The sequence below is a fragment of the Tenrec ecaudatus genome, chromosome 17 (assembly GCF_050624435.1).
Source record: "Tenrec ecaudatus isolate mTenEca1 chromosome 17, mTenEca1.hap1, whole genome shotgun sequence".
Lineage (NCBI taxonomy): Eukaryota > Metazoa > Chordata > Mammalia > Afrosoricida > Tenrecidae > Tenrec > Tenrec ecaudatus.
Window position 1 is genome coordinate 85,816,780 of NC_134546.1, and position 24,274 is coordinate 85,841,053.

General features: G+C 43.1%; 1 pseudogene; it reads right to left on the bottom strand.

Moving 5' to 3' along the window:
- Window positions 1-21,331: 21,331 nt before the first annotated feature.
- LOC142430561 (PWWP domain-containing protein 2A pseudogene) lies at window positions 21,332-23,791 on the bottom strand (annotated as a pseudogene).
- Between the last annotated feature and the right edge of the window lie 483 nt (window positions 23,792-24,274).

The window sequence follows — 24,274 nt, forward strand, 5'->3', positions numbered from 1 at the left end:
GGGAATACACAGGCTATCAGAAATAGGGAAGGACACAAACACAGAGGAGGCACAAATCGACAAATGGGATATATTGAAGATAAAACACTTATGTACATCTAAAGAATTCACCAAGAGAGTAATAAGAGAGTCCACAGACTGGGAAAACATCTTTAGCAATGACACATCAGACAAAGGCCTTATTACTAAAATCTACAGTACTCTGCTAGGTTCCAAAAAGAAAAAAACCAATAGCCCACTTGAAAGGTGGGCAAAGGACTTAAACAGAAGCTTCACAGGGGCAGAAATCCGAATGGCCAACAAACATATGAGAAAATGTTCCCGATCTTTAGCCATAAGAGAAATGCAAATTAAAACAACGATGAGGTATCACCTGACACCCTCAAAGGTAGCCCAATTCAAAAAATCAGAAAGCAACAAGGGTTGGAGGGGCTGTGGGGAGACAGGAACTCTCATCCACTGCTGGTGGGACTGTAAGTACGTACAGCCACTATGGAAATCAATCTGGCGATACCTAAAACAGATGGAAATAGAGTTACCATATGACCCAGCAATCCCCCTACTGGGCATATACCCAGAAGAGGCAAGAAACAAACCAAGACCAGACATCTGTGCTCCAATGTTCATTGCGGCACAGTTCACAATTGCAAGCAGTTGGAAGCAACCCAAATTTCCATCAACTGACGATTGGATTAAAAAACTGTGGTATATACATACAATGGAATACTACGCATCACTAAAAAGCAGTGATGAATGTATAAGGCACATAGCGGCATGGGAAGAACTGGAGGAAATCATGCTAAGCGAAATAAGTCAGGCACAAAAGGACAAGTACAACATGAGTCCGCTGAGGTAAGAATTAAAAAAAATTTTTTTTTAAAAAAAGCAAAAGTGGCATAGGGAAAAAAAGCTACTGTATACAAACATTTTAGGGGTGAAGACGGTGTAGTATGGAAGAGACCAGACCAAAACCAGGGATGCACATGGTAGACAATGGTGGAGGAGGGGGGGGGAAAGGAAAACAAAAGGATGAATATAAGGAAGAAAAGGGGAGCGGGGGCATGGGGCATTAATCCACCCAAGGGGAGGGTATTGTTTATATCTCCACAGGGAAAGTGGGACCAGACTTCAACCCAGTGTCGCAAGGTGTGAATGCAATATCCCGGTGTGGAGGAGGGAACTGGTGGAGAGGTCTGGGAGGCTGGCCCCAGCACCATAAATTAAGTGGATTCCTGCCCCTCCCCCGAAAAGAATTTGTGCCAAAGGATGACATTGACTCTGCAGCTCTGGGAGATGGACATATTTGATCAGAGCACACGGGAGCAGATGAAGGGGCAGGAGGAGAGAGTGGAGCACAGCCTGGCCCACCAGGCCGTGATGATGAAGTTCCTGAGTAGAGCAGCCAGTCCACAGAGAGAACAACATGACTGGCCCCACTATGAGACATGATGCCCCTCAGTGACTAAGGGCGATACAGGGGACAGCACCAGAGACACAGTGTGGGAATTGCACCTGACCTGATCCCACCACACCGAGGCAAATCACTGGGGGAGTGCAGCGGAACAGCAAGGGAATGGAGTGGCAAGGTCCCCAGGGAATGCTGAAAGTGGACTTTGGGGCCAGGGCGTGGTGCCCCAACAGACTTGACTGGAAAACGCTCCTAAGGGCCAGCAAACGATCCCTGAACTAACTACAAGCTTTTCTCTTGTGAATTGTTTTGTTCTGTTTTTTGTCAGTGGTTTGTTTTTTTTGTTTTGTTGTCTGGTTGTATACTGTTGCTTTGTTTTCCTCTGTCTAGTTTTCGTGCATGTTAGTGACTCCACAGGTCTGTCTGAATAGGACAGGCTGGATGAACTATCTGGAGGAAAAACAACGGGACTGACAGTTCTGGGGGGACTTGGGGTGGGGGGGTAGGGAGGGTAAGGAAGTGGTGTTAACGAACCCAGGGACAAGGGAAAAACATGGGACCCCAAATGGTAGAGAAGGGGGAGTGACAGGCCTGGTGGGAAATGATCAAGGGTAAGTTTGCTTAGATTAGAGGTATACTCTAGCCCAGGTGGCGATGAAGCATGGTAGTAGGGCAGGAGGAAAGTCAAGGGAGATGGAGGAAAGAGCTAGGAGTCAAAGGGCATTCATGGAGGTCTAGACAAAGACATGTACATGCAAATATATATAGGAGGATGGGGAAATAGATCTATGTGTCTATATTTATAGGTCAAGTATTAAGGTGGCGGAAGGACCTTGGGCCTCTACTCAAACACTCCCTCAATGCATGAATACCTTCTTTTATTAAATTGGAACTCTATGATGCTCACTCTCCCGACACAACGGCTGGAGCCAAAATGGGTGAACAAGTAAATGTGGTGAAGAAAGCTGATGGTGCCCGGCTATCAAAAGAGATAGTGACTGGGGTCTTAAAGGCTTGAAGATAAACAAGCGGCCATCTAGCTCAGAAGCAACAAAGTCCACATGGAAGAACACACCAGCCTGTGTGATCGAGTGGTCCCAAAGGGATCAGTTACCAGGCATCAAAGAACAAAAAATCATATAATTGACTGCACACCTCCATGATAGGATCGCTGAAGACAACAAGGTGCATAAGCAAATGTGGTGAAGAAAGCTGATGGTGCCGGCTATCAAAAGAGAGTGTCTGGGGTCTTAAACGCTTGAAGGTGAACAAGCGGCCATCTAGCTCAGAAGCAAATAAGCCCACATGGAAGAAGCACACCGGCCAGTGCGATCACGAGGTGCCCAAGGGACCAGGTATAAGGCATCATGCAAAAAAAAAAAAAAAGATATAAGTGTGTGTATGTAAGTGTATATATGTGTATATGTATATATGTATGTGTATATATGTATATATATATATCATATTAAATGAAGGGGGAAGTGCAGAGTGGAGACCCAAGGCCCAAGTGTCGACAAATGAAGATCCCCTCATAGAGGGGTTTAGGAGAGGAGATGGGTTAATTAGGGTGTGAGGTAGTATCGATGAAGAACACAGCTTTCCCCCAGATCCTGGATGCTTCCTCTCCCCAACTACCATGATCCGAATTCTACCTTGCAGGGCTGGATAGGATAGAGGCTGTACACTGGTGCATATGAGGGTTGGAGGTACAGGGAATCCAGGGTGGATGATACCTTTAGGACCAAGGGTGTGAGGGACGATGCTGGGAGAGTGGAGTGTGAGTGGGTTGGAAAGGGGGAACTGATTACAAGGATCCACATGTGACCTCTTCCCTGGGAGAGGGACAGCAGAGAAGGGGGGAAGGGAGACTCCGGATAGGGCAAGATATGACAAAATAACGATGTATAAATTACCAAGGGCATATGAGGGAGGGGGGAATGGGGAGGGAGGGGGGGAAAAAAAGAGGACCTGATGCAAGGGGCTTAAGTGGAGAACAAATGCCTTGAGAATGATTGGGGCAGGGAATGTATGGATGTGCTTTATACAATTGATGTATGTATATGTATGAACTGTGAAAAGAATTGTATGAGCCCCAATAAATTGTTAAAATAAAATTAAAAAAAAATAATAATAGCCATTGGGGTCAGTCAGAGTGCGAGGAAGTACCGATGAAGAACATAGCTTTCCCACAGATCCTGGATGCTTCCTCTCCCAACTACCATGATCTGAATTCTACCTTGCAGGACTGGATAGGGCAGAGGTTGTACACTGGTACATATGGGGGCTGGAGGCACAGGGACTCCAGGGTGGATGATACCTTCAGGACCAAGGGTGTGAGGGGTGATGCTGGGAGAGTGGAGGGTGAGTGGGTTGGAAAGGGGGAACCGATTACAAGGATCTACATGTGACCTCCTCCCTGGGAGATGCACGGCAGAGAAGGGGGAGAAGGGAGATTCCATATAGGGCAAGATAAGACAAAATAACAATGTATAAATTACCAAGGGCACATGAGGTAGGGGGGAGCGGGGAGGGAGGGAAAAAATAAAAGAGGACCTGATGCAAAGGGCTTAAGTGGAGATCAAATGCTTAGAGAATGATTGGGGCAGGGAATGTGCAGATGTGCTTTATACAATTGATGTATGTATATGTATGGATTGTGATAAGAGTTGTATGAGCCCGTAATAAAATGTAAAAAAAGAAAAGAGGAGAAAAAACGAAAATGATTAGGGCGAAGAATGTACAGATGTGCTTTATGCAATTGATGTATATATATGTATGGATTGTGATAAGAGTTGTATGAGCCCCTAATAAAATGTAAAAAAAAAAAATAACCATTTTTGCACATCACATTGTGTTATACAGGGTTCTCTAGATAAACAAAACCAGGACATTTATGATTATATATATTCATATATTGCTTATATATATTAAATAATGAAATATAGAAATAGATAATTAGTCCACAGAGTAGTACAGAGGGCTCAATTCAACTCACTTCCATGAGATAGTTAATACGCTGGGAGTCTTTAAACTCATGAGGGCTGTTGGGTATAAATCAAGGAAGCAGACAGCTGAGTGTTCTATAGAGCAATATAAGCAGTCCGGCCACAGGCAGAAAAACAGCAGGGCAGGTCACCAACAGTCAGCCAGATGATAGGGTCCAAGAGTCCCCAGCTCAAGTGATGTATGCACCAGTAGTGTGGCAAATTAGGTCTCAAAGGAACCTCAAACTACAGTGACACAGTCCATAGGTTGGGTGTCCCACAGGTAGTGAAGCTCGCAAATTGAGGCAGAGAACTAGCTATGGCAGCTGCATACTGATCCCATCAACAGAGAACAAGAGACAGATAGAAGAGGCTCGCCGAGCCATTTATCTCTTTGCCCATCAATTAAACTGCAACCTTATTAATCCCACATATGTCTATTGGCCAGGTTGGCACAATAAACCTACCTATCACACACATCCTCTTCTGAATCCAGCCTATACCTCTGGCAGCTTTCTGTCAATGAATTTCTGCAATCATTGTAAGGATGATCTTCAGCATAGTTTTACTTGCATGTGATATCAATGCTATTGTTCTATATTTGAGAATTTTGCTGGGCTACCTTTCTTTGGAATGGGCACAAATATGGATCTCTCACTGTCAGTTGGTCAAGCAGTTGTTTTCCAAATTTCCTGACACAGATAAGTAAGTGCTTCCAGCACTTCATCAGCTTGTTGAAACATTTTATTTGGTAGTCCATCAATTTCTGGATCCTTAGTTTGGGGTGATACTTTCAAATCAGGTTGAACTTGTTTCAGTATCATTTATTCTTGCTCATATGCTGCCCCCTAAAATGGTGGAATGTCCACTATTGCTTCTTGGTACAGTGACTCTGCCTATTCATTCCATCATCTTTTGACACTTCTTGTATCGTTCAGTAATTTGCTCACAGAATCTTTCAATGTTGAAAATTGAGACTTGGATATTTTTTCTTCAGTTTCTTTCTGTTTAAGATGCACTGAGCATTTTTTTCTATTTTGTTTGTCTGTTTTCATATAGTGACTTCCATCCCCTCCTTTCTGATTTTTTCATAAATTAGTTGGAGCTTACATCACAGATCATCAGTATTGTATTCGATGATTTAGTGAACATGACATTCATTTGTCTGTTTGTGTTATTTCTTTGGGGTAGATCCCCAAGAAGGGATGGCTGGGTCTTAGGGAATTTTTATTCCCAGCTATGTGTTGTAGTGAAATATCACTTTCATGGTGGTTGTGTTAGGTCTCTCATAGGAAAAATACCTTTGTCCTTGGCTTCGCGTGAGAAAGAATTCACTCTGAAACCTGGCTTGTGATCCAAGTGAGGTGTTTTTTATTTATAAAGGATAGAACGTTTTAGGCAATACAGGAAACTAACTCTCTCTCTTTCTCTTGTGTGTGTGTGAGAGAGAGAGAGAGAGAGAGAGAGAGAGAGAGAGAGAGAGAGAGAGAGAGAGAGAGAGAGAGAGAGAGGAGAGCTGCACAGCCTAGCTGCGCTGAGCTGTGTAGCAGCCACCGGGAGAGCGCATACGCAAGAAAACGCTTTGCAGGGCCCTGTTTAGAGGCGTGGTCAATGGTACTGGTCGACCCCATTGACTGAATAAAATTCACCTGGCCTAGATGGGGCCAATCTAGGTGTTGCTCTCTTAGGTGCATCACCCCTTCCTGTCTCAGGACTTGAATTTCTGAGCATGAGTAGTGGACACCCTCGGCCTGTTCTAACTACCTAATAGTTACACATTTTGGCACTCCCATCAGCTGTGCCTGAGTGTAATCTCTCCACACCTTCTCTAGTATTTATTATTTTCCAGGTTTGTTTTTGTAATATGGCTGTCACTGTCAGTGTAAGATGGTATCCCATTGTTACTTTGATTTGCATGTCCCAGATTCCTAGTGATTAGGAGCATTTCGTCACGTTGTTGCCTATTTGGATACCATCTTTGGTGAAATATCTGCTCATGTCCCTGGGCTATTTTTAATTTGCTACTTTATTATTAAGGCTTTGCAGTTTTCTATAGATTTTAGAGATCAATCCCTGCTCCACTGTGTTATTATCAACGAGGTTTTCCCACTCTGTATCCTCTTTTTACTCTTTTAATGAAGTCTTTTGATGGGAGAAGGATGGGGCTTTCTACTCTTGAAAACAATTATAGACTCCTAGGGTCACTATGAGTTGGCATAAACTTAAGAAAGTGAGTTTCCTTGTTTTTGTTGGTGGTGATGCATACAAATGCTCTTTGTTTGGTAGATATGTTAGGTTGGGTTGACTAGAGAAACAATTCCAGTAACACCCACGTTAGTCTGTGTAGACTAGAGAAACAAATTCATAGACACTCATATATGTATAAGAAAGAGCTTTATACACAAGAGCAGTTGAGTATTGAGAAAACATCCCAGCCCAGTCCAGATCAAGTCCATAAGACTGATATTAGCCTATATGTCTGATACCAATCTATAAAGTCCTCTTCAGATTCACAAAACACATGCAATGATGCCGAATGCAGGAAGATCACAGGCCAGTGGGTGGAAGGTCTTGTGGATCCAGTGGAATTGTAAGCATCTCAGTGCTGTCAGGAGTCTCCATGTGGCACCCTTGATTCCAGAGCTTTAGCTGCATCTGCCTAGCTCCATCAGGCTTGTCAGTCATGTCTCACAGGGAGGTGAGCATGTGTTCTGCCTTCAGTGAGATATTTATCTCCTTAGCACTTCCAAATGAGGTCATCAACTTGCGACCTGATTGACAGGCTAAACGCCACCTCTTCATTCTTAAGTCTCAAACAGACAACAGATTATGTAACTACCACAATTCATATATGTATAAGAGAGCTTTATATCAAGAACTAATTATGTATCAAGAAAACAAAACAGCCCAGCTCAACTCAAGTCCATAAGGATGAAAACAGTAGTCCTTCTTCAGGCTCATGCAGTCACAAGCAATGACACAGAATGCAGGAATATCACAGGCTGAGTGCAAAGTCATGTGGATCCAATTGTGATGGAAGCATCAGATCACAGAGTGGCCCACCAGCAGGAAGGTGAAGGCAGAGAGTGGGGGAGGTCCCCAGCGCCCTCTTTATGAGAAGGTCATGCCCTCAAGGAGACACCGTCAGGCTGACCTGATGGACAGGCTAAACCCCACACCTATACTTTTATACTTTTATATATCTTCTAGTTGACATGAAATTATGTAACTACCACAATAGGCTCTACTCATCTACTTTGTCTTCTAATGTATGTGTTCCCTTTGTTATATTTCATAGTGTGTCTATTCCCGACAATAAAGCTCTTAACTTTTCTTTATTTTCTTGTTGATGGGCTTTATAGCACTGGAATATACGTTTTAGATCTTGGATCTTTGATCCATTGTGAGTTTTTCTATATGAGAGGTGGTATGGGGTCCTGTTTTATTCTTCTGCACAGACTTAATTAATATTCTTGAATTTACCTCTAGTTTCTAATATCAATTGAAATGGCTACACAGAAACTCATGGGCAAAATTCATTATTAAAGGGTTTATTAAGGAAGTTGACAAATTGTAAATCCAGTGAAAAAACGTTAAAGGTAGTTGTTTAACAGAGCTAGTTAAAAAGTTTCAGCTCTGCTAATAAATTCTCCAAGGGACATACCTCTCTGCTGCAAGCCTTCGATGGAAGGAGACCTGGGATAGTGGTTAGACGTTGGTCTGTGATGTGCAAGTTCTGCAGTTCAAAACCACCAGCCACTCTGCAGGAGAAAGATGAGGCTTTCTACTCCTGTAAACAGCTACAGTCTCAGAAACTCACAGAGGTTTATATCCTGTCCTCTAAGGTCACTGTGAGTACCTATATGGAACTGGTTGTGTTTTGTTAAACCTCAATATGAAGGCATTCAGTTTAAGCTCTGTGAGTCATTAAACCAAACTCCTTGAATTATGTTCTCAGAGATAGCCTACTCTAGTAAGTCTCAGTCTGAAGGCATTCATCCCCATTATTGTGTTTCAGCATGTTAAACATCCCCAATTATGTGCCTGAAGGCACCTTACTCCACAAGCCAGCCTCCTCCACACAATCACTCATCTTAACCTGCTCCATGGCTTTGAAAGTCCATCACTCTGTTCCATGCTCAGGGTCCTGGCTTTCTGATAATCCTCTGATGATATAGTGTTATCTGGATCCAGGATGTGAACTGTGCAGGAATCTCAGGTCCAGAGAACGAGCTCCACTCCTGGCTCTTGCTGATAATAAGATCCCTCCTCCTGCTTCTCAGAGAATTTACTTTATAATTTCCAGGTTGGCACTCCAGGGAATCCTATTTGCGTTTAGTCACAGGTGAATCCTATCAGTATTGTCCACCACGGTCTTTCCAGACCCATTTAAGGAAAAGTCATTTGGTGGGAGTTATGTTGGCTGTAAAAACCACATTACATAATTCACCACCCCTGCATAATCCAATTTTGACAAAATTATTCGTTGAGGATACACTCTCTTCCCTATTTAATGCTTCTGGCCATTTTGTCAAAGGTCTGCTGTGCATAAGTGAGTGAGTATATTTCTAGGTTCTCTCTTTTGTTCCATTGGCCTATGCACAGTCATTGTACCAGTACCACATTGTCTTAACATTTGCAGATAAACAACAGGTTTTGAGGTGAAAAACATAGAACCCTTTTACTTTGTACTAAGGTACCTGTTTGTTTATTATGTGTCCCTTTCCTCTCCATTTAAAGTTAGTTATTAGTTTTTCCATTTATTAAAAGAGTGAGTTTGGGATCTGCAACAGACAGCTTTTTATTTGTAGATTGCTTTGTGTAGTATTGATATTTTCACAATATTAAACTTTCCTATCCATGAACATGAAATATTCTCCCCTTTATAAGGATCTTGTCTGGTTTCTTGTAGTAATATATTGTAGATTTCTTTGTACAAGTCTTTCACTTCTCTGGATAAGTTTATTCCAATATATTTCATCTTTTATGGCTATTGTAATTATTTTGCTTTATTGATTTCTTATTCAGAGATCTCTTTATTACTGTAGAGAAATCCAATTGATTTTTGTAGATTGATTTTTTATACTGCCACATTGCCAAATATTTCACTTGTATTTAACAATTTCTTGGCCATGTCTTTGGAGATTTTTACTTATAAGATCATATCATTCGCAAATAGAGATAATTATATTGGTTGCTGTGTTAGTCTGGGTACATTAGAGAAACAAATCCACAGAAACTCATATGTATAAGAGAGGGTTTTATATAAAGGGTAAGTGCACATCAAGAAAACATCCCAACCCAGTGCTGCCCAAGCCCACAAGTCCAACATTAGCCCATTTGTCCAACACAAAGCCACAAAGTCCTCCTCTATCTCACAAAATACACACAATGATGCCAACTGCAGGAGGAAAGCCGAATCAGTGAGCGGGTAAGCATTCAGTGCTGACAGGGTCCTCCACATGGCTGCTCCAGCACCCAGGGCTGCATTGGGGTAGGTCAATGCTGCTTCTACTTGGGGATGTCTTACAGGAAGTGAGCCCTGCCAGCTGGAGCAGGGAACTGGCTAAGGCAGCTGCACCCTGGTCTGACCACCATAAAGCAAGAGCCCGGAGAACTAGAAAGGTGAGGCTTACCAAGCCATTTATCCCTCCACTCTTCAGTTATCCCCACATGTGTTTTTGGCCAGGTTGGCAAAACAAACTAACTACCTCAGTTGCCAATGTGGATTCCTTTGAATTCTTCTTGGTATCATATATCTCTGATTAAGACTTCCAGCAAATGTTGAATACGAGTAGTGATAAAGGGCATTCTTGTAGGATGCCCCTTTATAAGGTGCATGCTTTCAATTTCTCTCTGTCAATAGAGATGTTGTTGGTCACTGGTTTTGAGTATATGACCTATATTGTATTGAGAAATTTTCCCTGCTAGTCCTATTCTGCTCCATTTTTTTTATGAGGAATGCCTACTGGATAGTGTCAAATTGACTGATATGGTCATGCATGTGATTCTTTTGCTTTATTTGTATGGTGCATTACATTGATTGTTTTTCTAATGGAGAATCATCCTTGCCTATCTGGTACGAATCCCATTTGATAGTTATATATTATTATAATTAATAATAATATACTGTTGAATTCTCTTAGGCAGGATTTTGTTGATAATTTTGTCTATGTTCATAAGTAATATTGGTCTTATTTTTTGTATTAGGGCTACACTTCTTAAAATGAGTTCAGGAGTTTGATATCTGTGTTAGTCTGGGTTTCCTAGAGGAACAAATCCAGGGGGATGCATATATGTAAGAGAGCTTTATATAAAAGATTAATTGCATATTAAGAAAACATCCCAGCCCAGATCAAGCCCATAAATCCAATATTAGCTCATATGTCTGATACCAGTCTGTAAATTCCTCTTCAGATTCACATAACACATGCTAGGACACTGAGTGCAGGAAGATCACAGGCCAGCAGGCAAAAAGTCTTGTGGCTCCAGTGGCAGTGGAAGCATCTTAGGACTGGTGTGGGTCTACATGTGGCTCCTCTAGCTCTAAGGCTCTGGCTGCCATCAGCATTGCTCCATGTGGTTTGCCCACAAGAATGTCAAGCAGCAGAGCATCTCTGGCCTCCAGGGAGCTATTTATCTCCTTCCAGTCTCCAAATGAGATAATCAAGCTGAAACCTCATTGATAGGCTAGGCTCCACCCCTCCACTAGTTGACAGATTATGTAACTACCACACTATCCTTTTCAACATTTTAGAAGAGTTTGTGTAGATTTATTGCCAACTCTTCTCTGATTTGTGGTAGAAATCTCTGGAGAATCCATCTGGTTTTCTTCTTTAGCTCCAGATGTTATACACACACACGCGCGCCCACACACACACACACACACACACACACACACACATAACATATAACACACATTTCAAAGCTTTACACATATCCTCTCATTTTCTGTCTTGAAAACAGATGCCTTAGATGGCAATATTTAAAATACTTCTATCAAATTAGTTACACTCAAAATACAACAATTACATAGATGACAATGCACAAAATATAATTTATTAGAACATATCCTAAAAAGTTAGGAATAACCAGTCAGGAGGAATCTGATCCAATACAAGAATCAGTTAATGACATACCCCAAAACAAACTTATCTAAACTTCCAAACCAGATGTTTGGAAGTGTTTATTAAATCCTCATTGGAAGAAAGTGATGATTAAAATCTACCTGGCCTTAACAGCCTTAATCCCCAATACTGAGCTAACACCAAGGTTCACCATTTAATAGCAATTGTTGTAGTTTGTTAAATACCTAAGTGCCAAACTCTTAATGCCATTGTGTGCATAGAAAGGTTAAGTTTCATTTAAACAAAACTAAAACAAGTAGTCATTAAATATTCACTCTACTCAACCCATCTCACTAGTGCTTACTGGAATCCAAGGTCTGCTGCCCTTGTTACCTAGTATCTGGTATATAATATAGACAGCAATATGCTGGGCTTGGAGGAGGAAGTAATCTGTGCTTCTCCCTCTGAAAGGACGTCTTTATCTACAAAGGGAGCAGATGATTCAGACACAACTGAAAACTGATAGATAAACAGAGAACTGCCTCACTTGCAAAGCAAGTGGTGTGTAAGGAATGTTATAGAAGGGAGTCAATTAATACCAACAACCTAGAGAGAGGAGGAGGTGAGGAGACCACTATAGGATTTAATACTGAACAGGTAGCCCTCACGTGCTTGGAATCCTGCACTGTAAATGGTGGAAATAGGTTTCACTCCCACCTTCATGTCTCCTGGATAACTTCTTGTTTAACATACACTGGGCATGCCTCGGATTCCTGTACATTGCATTTGAGCTTGAGTTCTAAGAATCCCGCTTTCAAAAGACCATGGATGGTAGTGACAGCCCAGAATCTACTTACAGTTCCACCACAAAGATTTTGCCTCCGCTGAAATCTTTCTGATCATCAACCAAGGATGTAGACAATCATACCTTCAGGAAGAGGGCCCTAGAAAGTAGATAAATCCACTGCTCTCCAGCCAGTCCAGGGAGGGGGACTCTCTCTTAGGGGCTTGCTTGGGTGTGTCCTTAGTGGAAGTCACCATACTGGGGATGGTGCAAGGTGTCGAATGGTCATGAGTTATGCCCTGTGAGTCTTTCCCTGACTGCCTTGGTTGGAAGGCCCTGGAACAATCTTATAAGCACTTCTGTCTAACAATGTATGTGTCCCAATCATGGCTCCCTTCTTGCTTTTGTAGCCTCTCCTGTAACTGCGATGTAGTTATCTGTCACCAATGATGAACTTGTGAGGGCTTGCTCTGCCTCGTGTCTTATTTAACTAGCATCCTGTGAATCCTTGGATGCCATTTTGATCTCGTGCTAATGGTCTCCCTCATCTGGATGATATGTCTGTGTCTTTGTCCCTTTATGACTACATGTTCTCCTTAAATCATATTTGATATTGGGGTCCCCTTTGTACCCTAAAACAACCCACAGCACATTATTGGGAGTCCTTGAACTGATCCCAGCCACCATGCCCTTAGATGTAAGAATGGCTCTGAGATACTTAGCCTTCTGGTGTTTCTTCTTCCTTCATCTGACTCCCAGTTGTTGTACACATAGTCTCTTCCATGGAGAGTCCATTAGATTCACTCTGTGGGCTCATGGGCTTGCATTGGAGTAATTCTCCCCTTGACTGACTGTGGCAAACTTCTGGAGGGCCTCCAACAAGGGGTTTCCTTCCCTTGAACTGCTGCTGACAATTTGGCTTAATCTGCATGTCCTCCATGCCTTCTGTGGGGTAAGTCTGCATATAATCTCAGGCAGCTGTCAGTATACACTGCTTCTGGTCAGAACCATCACAATACAAAAAAAGTATCCCAAGGTCCTTCTGTCTTGAGTCAAGGAGTGCATCTGGTTTCTAACCACAAGGTAAGCAGTTTGAAAGCACAAGTTTCTCAGTAGGAGAAAGATGCAGCTGTCTACTCCAGTAAATAGTTACAGTCTTTTTCACATGATTACTCCAGTAAATAGTTTCCCTGTGGAAACTCATAGGGCAGTTCTACTCTGTCCTATAGGATCGCTATGAATCAGTATCAACTGATGGCAGTGAGTTTGGTTGTTTTCTGTGTATGTGTGTGCTTTTTAAAAGGTGTCAGGTCAAAAGGGAAATAACTCATTGAAATCACTCAATGGACAGGCTGAGGTCACTAGAGAAGCTTTCCATTTGTCCTTATGTATTTTTTAAAAATAATTTTATTGGGGGCTTGTACGATTCTTATCATAATTCATACATAAATCCATTGTGTCAAGCACATTTGTACTTTTGTTGCCATCATCATTCTCAAAACTTTTACTTACTTTCTACTTGAGCCCTTGATATCAGTTCCTCATTTTTGTCCTTATGTATTTTCATCTCTCCTGTATTCAAGGTGATTTGCATCCTCAGAGAATTCCCCTTTGGGCGAGCTACATACTGGGTGAAGGACAAAGGGTTCCTCAGGATAGGGGTGAGGCAAGGGCCACAGCCTTCCCTCTGGGATGGGGAGCTATAGGTTTTCAAGATAAGCCTGGGTGGGGCCCCTCAGGGAATAAAGTCCAGGGCAGACTTCAGGTATCTGTTACTCAACTTCTTGTGATCTCAAGGAGCATAAGACCCAGAATTTAAGGAATCTCCCACCATCTCCCCCCACCCCCTATCAAGAAGGTCTAGTTGGAACATGGTGTCAAAATTCAATTTAAGGACCTGTTAATCAGCTAGGTTTCAAAATCTTCCAACTCATCCAGTGACTAGGTGGTGTTATGGAAAAAGCTACTTCTTTCTCTTTAAATTATTTAGAGATAGTGTGGTAGTTACATAATCTACTATCAATTTGAGACTTAAGAGGGAAGAAGTGGAGTTTAGCCTGTCAATCAGGTCACAGCTTGATGACTCATTTAGAGGCACTAGGGAGATAAATAGCTTGCTGTATGTGGGACACACACTTACTCCCTGTGAGGCATTTCCATTGTCAAGACACAGGGAGCTACACTAGAGCTCTGGAGCTAGAGGAGCCATGTGGAGAACCCTGCCAGCACTGAGATGCTCACAACACCACTGGATCCACAGGCCTTTCCACCAACTGGTCTGTGATCTTCCTGAAATTGGCATCATTGCATGTGTTTCATGAATCTGAAGAGAACTTTATAAATTGGTGTAGAACATATGGGCTAATATCAGACTTATGGACTTGATCTGGACTGGGCCGGGATGCTTTCCCAATATTCAATTGCTCTTGCATATAAACCTCTTTCTTTTACACATATGAGCAAAATGTTTAATTTTACTGTATGGATTTGTTTCTCTGGTCTACCCAGACTAATGAGATGGTTTAGGGTTTTTCCAGTTCTTCTACAAGCATGCCAGAGGAATGCAACTAAGAGTGGAAATTCCTTGCCCCATGGCCCAGTATAAAAATAGGAGTAGATTAAGTCCGAGACTTTTTATGTCCTGTGGTTAGGAACCAAAACCCTCTCAGCCACTCAGGAGGCATTCCCCATTGACAGTTTCTCAGTTTCCCAGAGTCGGTTGCATTGTCTCCCCAGGCAGCGCCTGTATGGTGGGAATAACTGAGTTCAAACCAGCCGGCTCTCACACCCTTCACTCCATGTCCACAACTTGCTTCCCTGTGGGACAAACAGGTTATTCTTGACATTCTCATGGGTCTCTAATTGGAAGAGATCAAACTCTCAAGCATCCACGATACAGACAAAACAGGGACTTCTGCCCTGTCTGCTAATAGGATGTACAAATGACCCTGTGAAACAAGTGATGAACAAAAGACTCTGTGAGAACTGGCTTGGGAAATACCTTAACCTTGAAGCCAGACCCTGGTAAAATTTTGAATAAGACTGTACTTAAAGATAATTCTGAGATATGCTGACCCAAAGCAGCAGCTTAGAAACAGTGTACAAGACCTAAGGGTGAACTGAATAACTAATTAGAGATTTGTTTGGCCATCTGGAGAGCAGCAACACTCTCCCCTTTGAAAGTAAACCCTGAGACAACGTCCCTACCTCAGTTCTCGAGCAAAGTACATCATATCTATGTCTCAGGTGTCCTTCTGGACTTGAAAGGGGGCCTGCTTCATCTCTTTTGAAGCAACTCTATGCTTTAGTAAACTCGTGGCTTACCTCTTTGCTGCAGGAGCTGCTGCTGTGAGTGTGTGTGTGTGCGTGTGTGCACTGCTTATCTCTTGACCCTAACAAACCATAGGGGACCAGAATTAGCTAGTTCCCCTGTGCATGAAAGCCCGGGAAGCTCACCTACAATCCACTCACCTCTCAGAGGCTTCTCTGATCCCTACTTGTGACACCTCCCTGTAGGTTTTCTACAACTGGTGGCCCCAGTCATAAGGGAAGGTATGTATGCCTATAATTCAGTTCTGGAGTGGAGTAGACATTGTGCCCTTAGTAATTTCCAGTCCCAAGAATTAGCCATTTAGCCTAAAGTACCAAAAAGGGAATTTACAAGGAGTTCATTCTTTGCAAATGAGTTCTGTGAGAGTTATTTAATTTCATGTCAACTTGATGGTGTATGACTGGCGTATAGCCTGTCAATCAGGTCACAGCCTGATGATGTCTCCTTGTGTCTGCGGCCTTCTCATGCTGAGGATCGTGGGGACCTCCCCCTCTCTCTCTGCCTTCACCTTTCTATTTAAGAGCCATGCTGAGAACTGCCAGAGCCCTGTGATGCTGCCACCACCATTGGATTCACAAGAATTTGCACCTGCCCACTGGTGATGTTCCTGTATTCTACACCATTGCATGCGGCTGCATGAGTCTGAAGAGGGATTTATGGACTAGCATTGGGCTCTTGAACTTGATCTGGACTGGGCTGACATGCTTGCTTGATATATAATCACTCCTTAATATAAAGCTCTTTCTTACACATATAAATGATTGCCACTGGATTTATTTCTCTAGACAACCCGTCCTAACACAAATATGCTACAAGGAAAATGTAACTGAAAACAAGTATTTCTGGGCTTGTAAGTCTAGTGCAGGACACAAACTCAGTTGTAGAAGAAAATAGGCCACTCTTTCTGGTAACAGCATCCCTGAAGTTTGATGTCTGGCTGCAAAATGTAGAGGGTTCTGGGCAGTCCTTCCCTAGATGTCTAAAAGTCAACTGACTAGGTTTACAGGATAGTAAGAGGATAGAAATCAAAGCAGAAAATTCGACTTCCGACAAGATGGGGGTAGAGTAACACACACCAGAGAAACGCCAGAGAATTCAGCCCAGGAGAGTTGCTTAGAGGGAAATTCAACAATGCTGGAGCACAGGAGGAGCATCATAAAGATAAGTAGGTACAAACTCACGGGGTTTTGAGGGGATAGGGGCTTTTGGCTTACCTCAGGGAAGACGAGCTGAGGCTTGACCTTGACCCCGCCACTGTCTCTGCCAGAGCCAGGCACCATTTGGAGCCTGTAGGGTGACTTGGTCTCAACACAGCCACAATTCGCCACCACCCACCTTGGGGCAGGGACTGGACCCTTGGGGCTCCTCTCTGCCCCATCCCCCTCACTCTTGGAGGGCTGCGCAGGGGCACAGCCACCACTTTCCACTGCCACCTCAGAGCAGGAACTAAACACTTGCAGCTCCATTGGTGGGGATTGCAACTCAGATAAATTGTTGCTTTGTTTCCATCTCTTCACTATAACCCCCTTCCCAAACCCCCTATACACCCAGTGGGCTTGCTTTTTAACCTTTTTTCCTCCTCTTTGTCTCTTTCTTGGTCTCTCATACACTACTGCTAACCTCCAGACCACTCTCCTTAGCCTAGGGCATTTACACCTGCGCCACACCCAGTTAGGTGAGCTCCACCCTGTGTAGCTAGCACAAGGCTGGGAAGGCCCTGCCCACACCTACCATGGGATACTCTACTCAACTTCTTACTGGGGAATTCCTGCCTGTGTGCCTTGGGTCCTAAGGTAGCTCGGCCAACACTCCTCAACGTTCCAAGCTTCTGCAGGAACCTCTGCCCAACCTCCCCAACACCAAATCAGGCAACCCTTCTGGGTCACTCCCCTGAGAGGGAAGCCACAGGAGGATAAAATGGTAGGTTAATTCCATAGTGAAATAAGCTATCGGCAGTTCAAAGAAGCACTCCTACAAGTCTCGCAGAGAGAGCCAGTGCTCTTAGACTACCTAGAAAATGGTACCTGGCTCATCTAAAACAATGCAACGTATACAGCCATCAGTCCCAATGACCTCAATGAAAAAATGGGAGAAACAAAAGGCAATGCCAGAAGATGTCCTGAACATAATGACATGGATAGAGGAAGCAGACATTGAGCTGCCATAGAAAGAAATTTTCAGAATGCTACTTGGAGTCATAGAGGACATGAGATAAATAATACAGAAAAAGGATGAAATGATAGAAAAAGTAAAAGCTATAAATCAAAGAGAAATATATGAACTTAGGGAGGAGATAACAAAAACCAGTAGCACACTCACGGACCTCGAGAAGCGACTGGAGGAATCAGAGAGCTGCATGAATGACTTGGAGGACAGCCAAGCAGACTTTAACAAATGTAAACAAAAATCTAATAAGATCATCAGAGAAACTGAAGAAAACATAAGAGCTATGTCTGATGCTATGAAGCGGAACAAGATTAGAATTATTGGCTTACCAGAAGAAGACACAAAAAAGAAATCATCTGCAACTGTAGTGAGAGAATTCTTGAAGGAAAGCTTCCCCAGCTTAATGAATGCAAACCAGGCAACAATTCAGGAGGCTGAAAGAACAGCAGCTAGACTAAATCCCAAGAAGAAGTCACCAAGGCACATAATAGTTAAATTATCCAACTTTGAGGAAAATGAGAAAATCATGAGAGCAGCTGGAGAAAACAAGCAATCACATATAAAGGTTCCCAAATAAGAATATGCTCAGACCTATCATCAAAAAATATGAAGAAGAGGAAAGAGTGGAGTAACATATTCCGAATATTGAAGGAAAACCAATGAAAACCCAAGAATACTCTACCCAGTCAAATTATCGATCAAGATAGATGGAGAAGTAAGATTCTTCCCAGACAAGGAAAAACTCAAAGAATACATTAGAAGAAACCCAGCCCTACAAAAGATCCTTGCCGACCCAGTATGGCCAGAAGATCAACACTCACCAAGCATAAATAAGAGGCCACCACATAGAACAACTTCACCCAGAGGGCAAAAAAGAGAAAACAGACCTCAAGATAGCATTGACTCAAAGATAGAAAGACTTCAAAGGCAGCTGAGGTAAACAAACCAAAAAAAAGGCAAAAGGGGCATAGGGAAAACATACAGTATACTAACATTCCTGGGGTGAGGGCCAGGTAATAATGCAGGGATCAGACCAAATACAGGGATACACATGGTACACAACTGAAAAGGAGGTGGGGAAAGGAAAAATAATAATAATAAAAAGAAAAGGGTAGCGGGCGCACAGGGCACTAACCCACCTAAGGGGAGGGTATTGTTTGTGTCTCCACAGGGAAAGAGGGACCAAACTTCAACCTGGTGCTCCAAGATGTGAATGCAACATGCCGGCGTGGAGTAGGGAACCAGTGGAGAGGTCAGGGGGCCTGGCCCCAACACCAACTACTAAGTAGACACCTGCCCCTTCCCTCAGAAGAATTTATTTCAAAGAACGATACTGAATCTACAGCTCTGGAAGAGCGACATATCTGATTGGAGCACACGGGAGTTGATGAAGGGGGAGGAGTGGAGCACATCATGGCCCACCAGGCCAGAAGGTCGATGTTCCCAATTAGGGCAGCCAGACGATAGAGAAGAGCACATAGCACATAGGCCCCACTATGAGACATGACATTCCTCACTGACACATAGCCCTACAGGGGACAACACTGGAGACACAGTGTGGGAATTGCACCGGATCGGATCCTGCCACACTGAGGCAAAACATTAAGGGGGTGCAACAGAACATCAAGGGAATGCAGCAGCGAGGTCCCCAGGGAATGCTGAAAGTGTACTTTAGGGCCAGGGCATGGTGTCCCAACAGACTGGACTGGAAAACATTTCTAAATGCCAACAAAGACTCCTTGAACTAACTACAAGCTTTTCTTTCTTGTTGTGTTTTGTTTTGTTTTTGTCATTGGTTTGTTGTTGTTTGTTGTATATTGTTGCTTGGTTGTGCTCTGGCTTGTTTTTGTGCATGCTATTATCTCCGCAGGTCTGTCTAAATAAGAGAGGCTGGATGAACAATTGGAGGAGAAAACAATGGGACTGATAGTTCCGTGGGGACATGGGAGAGGGGGAGGTGGGGGGAAAGGTAGTGGTGTTAATAAACCCAGCGACAAGGGAACAACAAGCAATCCAAACCGGTGGTCAGGATGGTGTGGGAGGCCTAGTTGGGCATGTACAAGGGTAATGTAACTAAGAGGAATTGCTGAAACCCTGGTGGGGACTGAGCATGATAGTGAGACAGGAGGGAAGTCAAAGGAAATAGAGGAAATAGCTGGGAGGCAAAGGGAACTTATAGAGGTCTAGATAAAGACATGTACATATGCAAATATATTTATACATGAGGACGGGGAAATAGAGCTGTGTGCATAAGTTTATAGGTTTATTATTAAGGTAGCAGAAGGACAGTGGACCTCCACTCAAGTACTCCCTCAATGCAAGAATATTTTCTTCTATTAAATTGGCATTCTATGATGCTCACCTCCCCAACACAACCACTGAAGACAAAGCAGGTACATAAACTAATGCGGTGAAGAAAGCTGATGCTGCCCAGCTATCAAAAGATATAGCATTTGGGGTCTTAAAGGCTTGAAGGTATACAAGCGGCCATCTAGCTCAGAAGCAACAAAGCCCACATGGAAGATGCACACCAGCCTGTGTGATCACAAGGTGTCAAAGGAATCAAGTCTCAGGAATCATCAGAACAAAAAAAATCATCTTACCATAATGAATGAGCGGGGGAGTGCGGAGTGGAGACCCAAAGCCCATTTGTAGGCCAATGGACTTCCCTTCCAGAAGGGTCCTGGGGAAGAGATGAAACAATCAAGGTGTGATGTAGCAACGATGAAAAATACAACTTTCCTCTAGCTCCTGAATGCTTCCCACCCCCACCCCACCCACTGTCATGATCTGAATCCTATCTTGCAAGTCTGACTAGACCAGAGGATGTACACTGTTACAGATGGGAACTGGAAACACAGGGAATCCAGGGCGGATGATCCCCTCAGGACCAGTGGTGTGAGTGGCAATATTGAGAGTAGAGAGAGGGTGGGTTGGAAAGGGGGAACCGATTTCAAGGATCTATATGTGACCTCCTCCCTGGGGGACAGACAGAGAAAAGAGGGTGAAGGGAGATGTGGGACAGAGCAAGATATGACAAAATAATAATTTATAAATTATCAAGGTTTCATGAGGGAAGGGGCATGGGGAGGGAGGGGAAAAATGAGGACCTGATGTCAGGGGCTTGGGTGGAGAGCAAATGTTTTGAGAATGATGGGGGCAATGACTGTACAAATGTGCTTTACACAATTGACGTATGTATGGATTAATGTAGGAGTGGTGTGAGCTCCTAATAAAATGATTTTTTTTAAAGCAGAAAATTCTGAATCAGAGGGCGAGGTTGGAATGAACAGACGAGAGAAAAGGGTAGAAAACTTTCATCTCCTCTTGGGGGCCTAGTGCGCTGGAACAGAGTGCTTAGGGAAAATGCAGTTTTCTCCAAATACTCGCTATGAAGTTAGCCTCATCCATTTTATGGTTAATTCACTCACACCCAGATGAGGCTGAAGGACCCAGGCTGGCAGTTAGCAGGTGTTTTATGATACTTGGATGAGCCCTTACCTGTCTAGTCTTTGGACCACAGGAATGTGGACTCCAAGAATGATATAATGAGGAGGTCACCCTGCCGAGCCCCTGCATAGTTTCAGTCAGTCACTGAGTCACCTCACTGAGGTCATGCTGTGTATCTTCCAACTGGGAAAACATAAATCTTCCAGACTCATAAAAGAAAACTAACTCTAAGAATTGTTTAAAAGAGAAAGGAGAAAAGAGGCACACCAAATACATGTGAAAAGTCCAGTAGCTCACAGCATGACTTACCTCTGCTGCAAGAAAATCTTGAAGAAAAGACAGGATCCTGGACAAGCCCCCAGAAAAGTTACCTGCTGATGCCACTGGACTTTCTTCCTCAGAATTAACTATCACATCCCTCTAAAGCAGCTTGTGGCAACAACATAGATAGCCCGGCACATACAAGACCACGCGGTAGTTAATAAATGTGTTAATAATTAGTTGATAAACAGATATGCTTCAAGAGAGTAAAGTGCAGCCCGTTGTGATTTGAGGAGACCCCAATCTGAGGACAAGGCACTTATTTTGTGATGGACCGTTGGAGGAGTTCCATTGGCTAGTTTAAGCCCAAACTGGGTCCTTTAATTACTCTTAACTTCGGTGTTTTGATTAGTTCGTGAAGTCTCCTGTTGGACATTTGATGATTAGCCCTTTGGACAGCTGCTTGGACTCCTGATGATCAATTGAGACAGTAGACACTGCAGGGATGATTCACCACTTTCTGCTGGGGGTTTGGTACTCAGCATCTGGTCTGATCTTAACAAGGGGCTTGTAAACAGATATACTGCCTTTTTTCTGCTCCTTTGCCCGGGAGTTATTGTCCATCCTGCTCTAAGCACAGGTACCTCATTTGTGTCTTGAATCTCACTGCTTGCCTCTTCAGGGCCTTTTGAGGGACTCTGATTTTCTGAAGGCGTCTCACCTACTGAGAAAATGGAGGTGCAGTGAGACCGGGGCTTGGACACCATCTTGTCACCCCACTCTATTATGAGACCTGTCTTCAGAGAAGACTCGTTTTCTTCATTCTTGTACCTTTGTGATTTTGAATTACCAGAAGTAGAAGGGAGCCTGAGCTAGGATTTTCATAACAACAGGAGGAATGGACTTTTGAATGTGCACTTTTGGAAGTAGAGGTTTTACTTGGTTTCTTTTGTGCCTCTCCGTTGGCAATTTTCAACATCCCTCAGCTTTTGCATGATCCATGTTCTTACTATGGAGTACTTAGTTAACTGAGTTTTTGAGGTATTTTCCTGAGCAGAAATTTTAACTACCATGTCTCTACTTTGCCCCTACTTTGAAATCTTAATCACATTTGTTTTATGAATATCATTTTTTCCCTATCTGCTTTATGGTCAGTTTAAGATTCTTGCCCGGGGTAGTGACATTTCCATTTATTATTTGTTTTATTAATCTTCATATTTAGAAGAGTCACTTGCACTACTACCTTTTGTCAGGGGAGCCAACCCCTAACACATCGTCACAGGTCTGGTAGGCACAATTGTACAGTGATAATAAGTAAAGATTATATTAAAGTCATAGAGAGTATGAGAGATAGAAGAGAGATTGAAATAATGGAGTCAGACACATTTCATAGAAGTATGCTCGCCTCAGCCTCACTTGGTAGTCCACGTGGAGAGAGAGAGAGCGATTTATTGCTAACCAAGGTTTATATTCTCTGGGGATGTGCAAGCCCCCTAATTACAGGTGAAGACATACATCACAGGAAAGGGTTGTGCTATAAGTAATACAGTAATGGGAGGGGGTGATCTAGGGGTACATACACTAAGGGAAGAGGAGGGAATAAGGCTATACCATGGACCCTAGATTCATGATGGTGGCCTAACCTTGATTGCTTTAGAGCTGGAGACTTTATTTAGCCTGAGCTTTCAAGGAAAGTAATCCACTGACCCTAACAGCAGGGTGTGCCATGCCTATTGTGAGAAAAACAGTGGTATCTGTTTGCTCTGGATGGCTGGAGTCTTCAGGGAGATAACTTGACAATCATTTACCATCAGTTGCAAGCAGTGTCCTGAGTCTAACATATATTTGGGGGAGATGACTTGGGAGAAATCTTTCTGCTTCCCACAACCTTTCTGATTTCCTTTTGCTCAGTAACAACTTAAAAAAATTGTCTCACAGTACTTTCCTGGGTCGTGGTTTAATAGCATTCATTAAATAGAAATGGGTACTTCCCTGTACAGTTTTCATTTGGGTTACTTAATTTTCTGAGGAGATGGCTGAGGCATCAATTGGCTATCTGTGTCCTTGATAAACAACAGGGGAAGGTAAGGTGCTCCTTCATGGAAGAGAGGTAGAGGCTTTCAGCTCGTCTAGGCTCCAGAGGCAGGTCTGGAGAAAGGTCATGGGAGAAGCACCATTAGCTTCTCCCTTGACTTCTACAGCTTCTTGGAGCATATTACTTTGTAGCTGCATGGCCCCAGGGTAATCTTTATATTCTTTTTTTGGAAACAATCTCACAGGGATCCCACGGGGCCCAAACCTGTGCCTGGGACTGCCACAGCCTCCTGGCCTTCCTGCCATCCCACTCAGAGAAGCCATCAATTACAAACAGGGCCAGGCTGAGATATAGTAAGACCCAATGCATGCCTGGTCTCTAACATTTTTTTTAACCTGCTCTATTTCTTGTTACTGCTCTGTTGAGGTTTTCTATAACAGTATGTGTTAATTTGGGTCGTTAGCATATTTCTAGAAAATTTTCCAGGTCACCTAGGTTTTCAAATGTGTTGGAGGACAGACAGCCTTTCATAGCAATGTGTTATTAAGTTTTAATGTCATTGGATCTGCTGTTATAGGACCCTTTCATACCTCATTCTTGGTATTTGCCTCTTCTTTCTTTTCCTTTCCTTTGTTAAGCTTGCCAATGGTTGGTTGATTTTATTAATCCTTTCAAGGAACCACCTTCCTGTCTTGTTAGTTTTTCTATCACTTTCCTATGTTTCAATTCACTTATTTCTACCTAATCTTTATGATTCCCCACCCCGCCCCTGTTACTGCAGGCGTATT